This window comes from Mytilus edulis, chromosome 10 (genome assembly GCF_963676685.1).
Source record: "Mytilus edulis chromosome 10, xbMytEdul2.2, whole genome shotgun sequence".
Taxonomy (NCBI): Eukaryota; Metazoa; Mollusca; class Bivalvia; order Mytilida; family Mytilidae; genus Mytilus; species Mytilus edulis.
The window spans coordinates 10,410,248-10,421,702 of record NC_092353.1 but is presented as its reverse complement, the minus strand read 5'-3'; the positions used below and the strand labels follow the sequence as shown (position 1 = coordinate 10,421,702).

Genomic DNA, 11,455 nt, shown 5'->3' with positions numbered 1-11,455 from the left:
TCTCTTATTGTAGCACTAGTTTTTGAGTATTTGTACCAGTAGATATATCTGCTACAAATTGTACAAAATGTTGTATTGCGCAAATGGTTCTGAATCAACTGTTTTTTAATTTACCCTTAACATTCATGTAGACAAACTAGTTAATTTGATTATAATCAGGTTCCCCTATAAAGCAAATTTTTATGTTTAATGGATATTGATATCTTGTTTATCATTTGTTTATTGTGAAAATAAAGACCAACAAATGCATATGATCATATACAATGTCATGTATTAAAATATCTGTAAAAAATATACAATGGCATACATGTAAATCTGAATCATGGTTATGGTGGAATAGTTAGTTTGAATTTATTAAAAATTAACTCAGATGATCATAATTATAATAAGCTTTAATTTTATTTTATCTAAATTGAATTAAATAAAATATAGAAATGTGATAAAATTATTAGCAATTATTTATATAATTAACAATTGTTTGAATAATATGAGATCATATGAGTTGATTACAGCAGAGACATATATAAATACAAGAGACATATAATACAATTGTATTATATGTCTCTGATTACAGTAATATTTTGTTTATTTAGTTATTATTTTAACTGGCCATGGTTGCTAATTGACTTCACAATTATCCTCTATAACTTTTTTGAGTTCATTTAATCTCCCTTTGAGCTTGCTTAAAATTCAGTTTTCATTATACACCTTTTAAAAGTATAGTCAACAATACAAATACAATACTGGTATTGCTGTTTTTTTTTTTAAAGTTACAATACTGGTACAAAATTTGTATACCAGTATTGCGATCACCAACTACAGGAGATCCGAAAAATCTTTATTTTGGATAAAAATCGTTTAAAGGTTTATCAGAAGCTTATGCTATAAATAGTGATCATAATTTGGCGGGAAAACTGTACACATGATTAGAATAAATGGATTATCTCCCTTTTTGAACTAGCAACGCTATTTCACCGAAGACACCAGTATATTGTTAATTACGGTAAGACATTAAAAAAAAGAGTATCAAGCTCCTTTTACAAGATCAGCAGATAGAACACTTGCTATTGTTGATCAATGTTTGTACAATCAAAGCCAAATTGGGTAATCAGCTGAGTTTCGCATGAATGCTTTCGGAGACAACAAAATCAGCTGATTGCGGTAAGTGATCGTTGATCAGCTGATCCGCCTGCAACTTGAGCCGATTCTAATCTGTGTACCACAACTGTAAGTGTTTATGATTGACCAGATCAGTGATCAATTAATTATGTCTAAACTGCTATCAACTCGCAGCGTGTCTTCAAGGCCAGAATAATTATGGTAGGTAGATATATTGTATTTGGTCACAGTGTTACAATCTCTACGGTTACACTGGCTGGGCAAGGTCATGGACACCTAAGATAAAATGTATGAAGTCAAAAATCTAGAGCACTGCAACAATTTAAACCCATATTAGCTATAGTCAGTTAAGGTGCTCACCAGAGATCATGAAATAAGATCAAGGATATTTATAAGTTCATGTTGTTTCCAACGAAACATTTCATCTTATATATGATATAGACTAAACTTTCTGAACAAATGCAAAATACAAAAGGGAACACCTAATAATAGATGAGTTTCCAATGTTGGCTTTGAGAATGAATTTCTCCTGTTGACCCCTGCAGTCTGAATCTTGTGTGGGTTGGGGGGATATTTCATAGGACAATGTGACATCAAGAAACAATTTGTGCTATACTTACTTCTGAAAGAGAGTGTGATAGATAACTTGTCGGTTACTTCATTGAAAATATAAATTTTGCAGTGCAGAAGATTTATAGGATACTGTGAGAGCCCCATTGTAGGTGGCAAAAGTACTCTGAAAAGGACCACTAATTAGATATGATCTACATGTACATGTACATTGTTGTGTATGACAGTTCAAGTTTTCTTTTTAATGAATGAAATTCATAGAAAATTCTTTTTTTGCTCATTATTTTTTATATACTTTAGCTTTATTTAGGCCTAAAAAAAATTATGTTGTGTTTCCAATCACCCCCTTGAAATTTTGAAGGGACGGTAGGTAGGGATTTTTTTTTTTTTTTTTTTTTTTTTTTTTTTTCTATATAGTATTATGCTTCATTGCTGTCTCGGTTTTGTTTAAAGGCATGGACACTAGTTTGGGATTTAATAGAAAGAGATTGATTACCCACTTTAAAAATCTCCCCCGAGATAATTTTTAGTTTACCCCTTTTAAAATCCCCTTGAAATAACTTTTAGTTTTACCCCCTTTTAAAATACCTCTGAAAAAAAAAGTCCAAACCTAAAAAAAATTTGGGCAGCACTTCCCCTAGGAAATTAGCTTTTTAAACCCAATTCCCCTATTTCAGGACCAAAAGTTTGGGATTGTCAGAGAAAGAAATTGAGAAGATGTGGGGCAGATTCATTTATAGGAACATGAACCAAACATCATCCCAAACCTACAGATAGACAAATATATTATATACACTGTAACTGGCAGGACACTTTTTTTGGCAAAGCATCTGTGGCTTTTCATCAGAATGTCTAAAGCGTTGATTGGCTGACCAGTTTCAGATAGATTAATATTATGTTCATTTTGAAGAAGGGTCTGGCATGAAAATTTGATAAATTTAATTCCAAAAGATTGCATTGTTCCAACAGTTGTGTTATTGTCATCAATCCCCAGTCATTTTTGCCGGTGGCCGAGCACAAAATTTGTGTTGTGTATTTTTTTTCATCGATGTTAGACATTGGATGAATTTTATTGCTAATGTCAAAAAAGGTGTTACTTTCTGTAAAATTTAGAAATATTTTTTCTCCGCGAAATGGTCACACTTTCCGCGTTGAACATGAATAGGACGCGTTGTGTTGCCATGTTCAAACACTGACAAACGAAAATAACTACTGCGCATGCTCCCGCATATATAATTAGCCAAGAAGATGCCACTTTCCAGTACATTCTAAAAATAAGCCTCGAGTTTAAAATTAGTTTTTCTTTTGGGGCGATAAAAAGATCGAGGGACTTAGAATTTTTTATTTTCTTTCAGAAAAAACAGTCGGTAGGTATACAAATTATTTTTTTTTCCCACATCAGCTTTAAAAACTTTTGAGTCGGGGTCTGAAGGACGGTCGGTCGTGTGACCGGAAACACAACATTTTTTTTTTTAGGCCTTATAGAAACATCACGACTTAAAAAGTCTTTGAAGTTAAAAATTATATTTAAAATTTAGTAGAAGGAGAATTATACTGTAAATTCAAAAACATATTGTGTGCATTTATGCATGTTATAATTGCAACTTTTGAAAAATTTACAAAAATGCTAGATTTAAATTATTGCAATTTCAGGAAAATTTGAATACAGATATATATATTATATACTTGTATATAAGATATATATATTTATCATATTTTTAGTAGTAAATACAGTAGTTTTGCATATGTGATAAATAGCCTGCTGTTTAATCCATATCGCGCAACTTTGATGCGCACCCTTTATCGCACACCCTTTATCACACCCCTACCCTTTATCGCATACCCTTTATCACACCCCTACTTTTTTTTTTTTTTTTTTTTTACATTAAGTCAGTTTTGGTTTTTTTTTTGCTTAAGAAAAATTTCCCTCAAAATAGGTAAATTTTTTGAATGACGTCATTGTTTGGTATGTGACTTCACGAACGTCGAGTTTTCATATTGTATGTGACGTCACGAACGTCAAGTTTCCATATTTTTTGGCACACTAAACATGCTAAATGCAACTATGAAAAATAATTAATACAATAATAAACAAAATATTTTTAAAACAACAGCACGCAAATTGTAAGGTAACCCAAGTGCTTTGGATAAGTAATTGAGCAGTTCTTTTAAGGCCTTTGAAACAAGACAAAAGTAGAAATGAAGGTAACCCAGTGCTATGGATCAGAAAACAGTTCATATTATATAATACTCTTCTGTTGAAATATATGATAAAGTGTATAATACATGGCAAAATCCGTATCACATGCCGTATCACCCTCGACCAATATCATCCCTTGGGCCTAAAGGCCCTTGGGCTGATATTGATGTCTCGGGATGATACGACATATGATACGGATTTTGCCATGTATTATTCTCTATATAAACAAGTCTAAATTGAAAACTCATTCAAACCTTATTTGATTGCGTTGGATAAAAACCACAATTTTTATACGTGTGCATGTTAACCAAATTTCGTCGTAGAAGGGTCTAAATACAGCACAAACAACATTTTCCAAAAGACCAAAAAAGTGAAAAAGTATAAACAAAACGCATTTGACTAACAGTTCGAACAACTGATGTTCTTTAACCCTGCTGACTGCCATTGGTGATTACCATATAAAATTGATCACAAGATGTAACAAAATGGATCTTAATATAACTTTAATACTAAACAGAAAACAATATAAACTAGTGGCCAAGATGTTATGCCACATATATATAATCAGAATTGAGTTTTATTATTGTGACAATCACCCAATCACATTATTGGCATAAGTAAAACCTTGTGATAATTTCTGAATTTACAGTAGATCTAAAGATGAATATAATATTTTTCTTTTATTTGTAAGGTTTAAGTATTTGAATCTTCATCTTATTGTGCTACAAATGGTATCTATTTGGTTACTTTTGTTAGGTCTATAATTGAAATTTGTTCCATCAATTGATCATCACTTCTCATGTTTCCTGGTTTAAAAAAAACCTACATTTTATACAAACTCAAATTTCTTTTCTCAACTTTTAGTCTTGTTCTACTTAACAATTTTTAGGTTAAAAATAAACTACTTTTTCAAGTTGTTAATTTAACTTTTAGATGTGAGTCCACTAATAGAATAATTAATCATGTACATGTACAGTGCATGTCAGATGTGCAGTTTTCACTATTTTATTGTCACTTTGAAGGCCATTTAAAATCATGGTCTGTTGGATGTAATGTAGGTATACAGAAGAAACTCATCTGGTCCTCAGTATTTTAAATAACTTCTAGATATAAAAACAAATTACGCTCATAACCACAAACTCTTTCATGGGAGACGCCACTTGCAGAGGCAAGCGCACATTTTATTAAAAATATGAGTATAATATTGTTGAAAGTCCATATAAATATATAGCTATTAAACAGCTTGTACTGGTTTCCCCATACTTGTGGTCCACAAATCTGAAAATAATTAATATGATTAATAATATTATTTATTTGGCAAAATTAATGCTACTGTCATGACTGTACACATTGACTGCAATGGCTCGAATGACTTTAAACCACCTGAGTTCACTCGTGCATGAACTCAATATCCCAATCGAACGGACCTTAATATAATTAATCAAACAACTTTGATAAATACTTTTACATTCATTACAAATACATTTACTATAAGTAATGTGACATCAATACAGAAATATAATTTAGGATACATTGTATATCTGTGAAATTTATATATGTAAAAGCTGATGTCAAGATAACAGTATAAACTTGAAATAAAAGTCTAGTGATTTTTCCTCTGTAAATTTATTAAACATATAAATATAAACAGTTCACAGTTAAATCTGTCCTTCTTTCAGTTTCTTTATAATGAAAGTAATTATATTCGAATAAGAAAAGAAAGCATGTGATCACCCTTTTTCATTTTGATGATTTTCTGAAGTCGAGGAGATTTATATGATTCATTAATTGGGACTGGCATTCTATGAGTTCACTGTTCATTGTCACATAGACATTTTTGGAAAACATGTATGTACACCATGCATATAGTACAAATGTATGTCATGTCTTAAAAGTTTTCAAGGCAGTTATATATATTCTCTTGAAGATGAAAATATTTACATAATTTAACTATATTTTAATACTCATAGCTAGCAGAACATTTGCACTCTATGAAACAACTGCGAGCTGTGATTTAAAACCCCAAAAAACAACATGTTTGAAAAGAGGATTGGGGCTTTTAGTTATTAATTGAATACATAGAATAATTCGTTTATCATTTATTTGTTTGTAGATTGTAACACAGCCAGAGTCCAACATTCCAAGGTGTTGTCTTTACTGATATGTGTAAGAGGATGCACAACCTACTGATAGTGACTTATATTAATACACATGTAGAATTGGATTTATAGTAATACTTGTGAGTAATTTTTAAACTTTTCTTTATTTTAAAATGTACATACATGTATATTTTAATATATATGTTAATAATAAATATCTTCCTCTAAACTACAGGACCAATTTCTACCAAACTTGGCATGAATGGTCATAAAGGTATCTTACATATTTAGGAGTAAAGACAGTAAACCACATAAACAGTCTTACAATGATGTGTTTTAAAATCTTCATTTTATGCTCACCTGACCTGAAAGGTCAAGTTAGCTTTTCTCATCACTTGGCGTTCGTTATCCATCATGTCCATCTTCGTTAACTTTTACAAAAATCTTCTCCTCTGAACTACTGGGCCAAATTTAACCAAACTTGGCCATAATCATCAGGGTACATGTATCTAGTTTAAAAATTTTGTCTGGTGACCCGGCCAATCAACCAAGATGGCCGCCATTGCCAAAAATAGAACATAGGGGTAAAATGTAGATTTTGGCTTATATCTCTGAAACAAAAGCATTTAGAGCAAATCTGAAAGAGTTAAAATTATTAATCAGGTCAAGATCTATCTGCTCAGAAATTTCAGCTGAATCGGACAACCCGTTACTGGGCTGCTGCCCCTGAATTGGTAATTTAAACAAAATATGCCGTTTTTAGCTCACCTGGCCCAAAGGGCCAAGTGAGCTTTCCTCATCACTTGGCGTCTGGCGTCGTCCATCTTCGTTAGCTTTTACAAAAATCTTCTCCTCTGAAACTACTGGGCCAAATTAATCCAAACTTGGCCACAATCATCTTTGAGGTATTTAGTTTAAAAAATGTGTGATGTGACCCGGTCAACCAACCAAGATGGCCTCCACGTCTAAAAATAGAACATAAGGGTAAAATGCAGTTTTTGGCTTATAACTCAAAAACCAAAGCATTTAGAGGAAATCTGACAGGGGTAAAATGTTTATCAGGTTAAGATCTATCTGCCCAAAATTTTCAGATGAATCGGTCAACCCGTTGTTGGGTTGCTGCCCCTGAATTGGTAATTTTGAGGAAATTTTGCTGTTTTTAGTTATTATATTGAATATTATTATAGATAGAGATAAACTGTAAACAGCAATAATGTTCAGCAAAGTAATATTTACAATTAAGTCAACATGACCGAAATGGTCAGTTGACCCCTTTAGGAGTTATTGCCCTTTATAGTAAATTTTTAACCATTTTTCGTAAATCTAAGTAATCTTGTACAAAAATCTTCTCCTCTGAAACTACTGGGCCAAATTAATCCAAACTTGGCCACAATCATCTTTGGGGTATTTAGTTTAAAAAATGTGTGGCTTGACCCGGTCAACAAACCAAGATGGCAGCCACGGCTAAAAATGGAACATAGGGGTAAAATGCAGTTTTTGGCTTATAACTCAAAAACCAAAACATTTAGAGAAAATCTGACATTAGGTAAAATGTTTATCAGGTCAAGATCTATCTGCCCTGAAATTTTCAGATGAATCAGACAACCCGTTAATGGGTTGCTGCCCCTAAATTGTTAATTTTAAGGAAATTTTACTGTTTTTTGTCGAGCCTGCAACTTTTGTTGCAGAAAGCTCGACATAGGGATAGTGATGCGGCGGCGGCTACGGCGGCGGTGTTAGCTAACTTCTTAAAAGGTTTATATTTTAGAAGGTGGAAGACCTGGATGCTTCATACTTTGTATATAGATGCCTCATGTTACGAAGTTTCCGTCAGTCACATGTCCAATGTCCTTGACCTCATTTTCATGGTTCAGTGACCACTTGAAAAAAAAGTTCAGATTTTTTGTAATGTTGAATTCTCTCTTATTATAAGTAATAGGATAACTATATTTGATATGTGCGTACCTTGCAAGGTCCTCATGTCTGTCAGACAGTTTTCACTTGACCTCGACCTCATTTCATGGATCAGTGAACAAGGTTAAGTTTTGGTGGTCAAGTCCGTATCTCAGATACTATAAGCAATAGGGCTTGTATATTCGGTGTATGGAAGGACTGTAAGGTGTACATGTCCAACTGGCAGGTGTCATCTGATCTTGACCTCATTTTCATGGTTCAGTGGTTATAGTTAAATTTTTGTGTTTTGGTCTGTTTTTTTCATACTATATGCAATAGGTCTACTGTATTTGTTGTATGGAATGATTGTAAGGTGTACATGTCTAGCGGGCAGATGTCATGTGACCTTGACCTCATTTTCATGGTTCAGTGGTTATAGTAAAATTTTTGTGTTTTGGTCTGTTTTTTTCATACTATATGCAATAGGTCTACTATATTTGTTGTATGGAATGATTGTAAGGTGTACATGTCTAGCGGGCAAATGTCATGTGACCTTGACCTCATTTTCATGGTTCAGTGGTCAAAGTTAAGTTTTTGAGTTTTGGTCTATTTATCTAATACTATATGCCATAGGTCAACTATATGTGGTGTATGGAAATATTTTATGATCTTTATGTCAGTAGCGCAGGTTTCTTTTGACCATGACCTCATTTTCACGGTTCATTGCACAGTGTTAATTTTTTGTGTTTTGGTCAATTTTTCTTAAACTATAAGTAATAGGGCTAGGTCAACTATATATGTTGTATAGAAGCATTGTTAGCTGTACATGTCTGTCTGGCATGGTTCATCTGACCTTGACCTCATTTTCATGGTTCATTGGTCTTTGTTTAGTTATTTTGGTTAATGTTAAGTTAATGAGACAGTTGTAATAAAGCTTTATACTTAGGACTATCAACATAATATCAATGATTAGTATAGAAGGCGAGACATTTCAGCGTGTGCACTCTTGTTGTGTTTTGGTCTATTTTCTTAAACTATAAGCAATAGGTCAACTATATTTGTTATATGGAAGCATTGTTAGCTGTACATGTCTGCCTGGCATATGGTTCAACTGACTTTGACCTCATTTTCATGGTTCATGTTAAGTTTATGTGACAGTCGTAATAAAGCTTTATATTTAGGAGTATCAACATAATATCAATGATTAGTAAAGAAGGCGAGACATTTCAGTGTGTGCACTCTTGTGGTTATTATCTTGAATATTATTATAGATAGAGATAAACTGTAAGCAGCAATAATGTTCAGCAAAGTAAGATTTACAAATAAGTCAACATGACCGAAATGGTCAGTTGATCATGACCCCTTTAGGAGTTATTGCCATTTATAGTCAATTTTTAACCATTTTTCGTAAATCTTAGTTATCTTTTACAAAAATCTTCTCCTCTGAAACTACTGGGCCAAATTAATCCAAACTTGGCCACAATCATCTTTGGGGTATTTAGTTTAAAAAATGTGTGGCTTGACCCGGTCAACAAACCAAGATGGCTGCCACGGCTAAAAATGGAACATAGGGGTAAAATGCAGTTTTTGGCTTATAACTCAAAAACCAAAACATTTAGAGAAAATCTGACATTAGGTAAAATGTTTATCAGGTCAAGATCTATCTGCCCTGAAATTTTCAGATGAATCAGACAACCCGTTGTTGGGTTGCTGCCCCTAAATTGTTAATTTTAAGGAAATTTTACTGTTTTTGGTTATTATCTTGAATATTATTATAGATAGAGATAAACTGTAAGCAGCAATAATGTTCAGCAAAGTAAGATTTACAAATAAGTCAACATGACCGAAATGGTCAGTTGACCCCTTTAGGAGTTATTGCCTTTTATAGTCAACTTTTAACCATTTTTCGTAAATCTACTCCTCTGAAACTACTGGGCCAAATTAATCCAAACTTGGCCACAATCATCTTTGGGGTATTTAGTTTAAAAAAATGTGTCCGGTGACCCAGCCATTCAACCAAGATGGCCGCCACGTCTAAAAATAGAACATAAGGGGAAAATGCAGTTTTTGGCTTATAACTCAAAAACCAAAGCATTAAGGGGCAAATCTGTCGGGGTAAAATTGTTCATCAGGTGAAGATCTATCTACCCTGTCATTTTCAGATGAATCGGACAACCTGTTGTTGGGTTGCTGCCCCTAAATTGGTAATTTTAAGGAAATTTTTCCGTTTTTGGTTATTATCTTGAATATTATTATAGATAAAGATAAACTGTAAACAGCAATTATGTTCAACAAAGTAATATTTACAATTTTAATCTGAAAAGTCAACATGACCGAAATGGTGACCCCCTAAGGAGTTATTGCCCTTTATAGTCAATTTTTAACAATTTTCATAAAATTTGTAAATTTTCACTAACATTTTCCACTGAAACTACTGGGCCAAGTTCATTATAGATAGAGATAATTGTAAGCAGCAAGAATATTAAGTAAAGTAAGATCTACAAACACATCACCATCACCATAACACAATTTTGTCATGAATCCATCTTTTGCTATGTTTAATATTCACAGAGACCAAGGTGAGCGACACAGGCTCTTTAGAGCCTCTAGTTGGTATTTATCTTGAATATAATTATAGTGGTATTTATCTTGAATATAATTATAGATAGAGATAAACTGTAAACAGCAATAATGTTCAGCAAGGTAAGATCTACAAATGAGTCAAACATGACCAAAATGGTCAGTTGACCCCTTAAGGAGTTATTGCCCTTTATAGTCAATTTTTAACAATTTTTAACAATTTTTTGTAATCTTTTTTACAAAAATCTTTTCCAAAACTACTAACACAAATTGAACCAAACTTGTCTGCAATCATCATTAGGGTATTTAGTTTAAAAAATGTGTCCGATGACCACGCCCGTGAACCAAGATGGCCGACATGGCTAAAAATAGTACCAAGGGTAAAATGCAGTTTTTGGCTCATATCTCTGAAACCAAAGCATTTTGAGCAAATCTGACATGAGTTAGAATAGTTCATTAGGTCAAGATTTATCTGCCCTGGAATTTCAGACCAATCAGGCAACTTTTAATTTGGTTGCTGGCCCTGAAGTGGTAATTTGAAGAAAATTTTGCAGCTTTTGGTTATTATCTTGAATATTATTAAAGATAAAGATAAACTGTAAACAGCAATAATGTATAGCAAAGTAAGACCTACAAATAAGTCAACATGACCAAAATGGTTTATTGACCCCTTAAGGAGTTATTGACCTTTCTAGTCAATTTTTAACAATTTTCAAAAAATTTGTAAATTTTTGTAAATTTTTACAAAATATTTTCCACTGTCACTTCTGGGCCCAGTTCATTATAGATAGATATAATTGTTAGCAGCAAGAATGTTCAGTTAAGTTAGATCTACAAACACATCACCAACATCAAAACACATTTTTGTCATGAATCCATCTGTGTCCTTTGTTTAATATGCACATAGACCAGGGTGAGCGACACAGGCTATTTAGAGCCTCTAGTTATATTTAAATATAACATTTATTTATTGCTAATCATTATTTTTGAAAAC

The 11,455-nt window shown here is 32.7% G+C and overlaps 1 protein-coding gene across 4 annotated transcripts in view; it reads left to right on the top strand.

Annotated features, from left to right (window-relative positions):
* The first annotated feature begins 938 nt into the window (after positions 1-938).
* Positions 939-11,455, top strand: part of LOC139493365 (monocarboxylate transporter 10-like) — a 33,833-nt gene continuing 23,316 nt past the window's right edge. The window contains exons 1-2 of one of the 4 annotated variants that reach the window (XM_071281715.1): positions 939-1,003; positions 6,003-6,128. The gene's annotated coding sequence lies outside the window, so the exon portion shown is untranslated. Of the gene's footprint in view, positions 1,004-1,111; positions 1,321-6,002; positions 6,129-11,455 lie in introns of those variants that run through there. The other 3 variants (XM_071281713.1, XM_071281714.1, XM_071281712.1) reach the window with 3 other exon arrangements.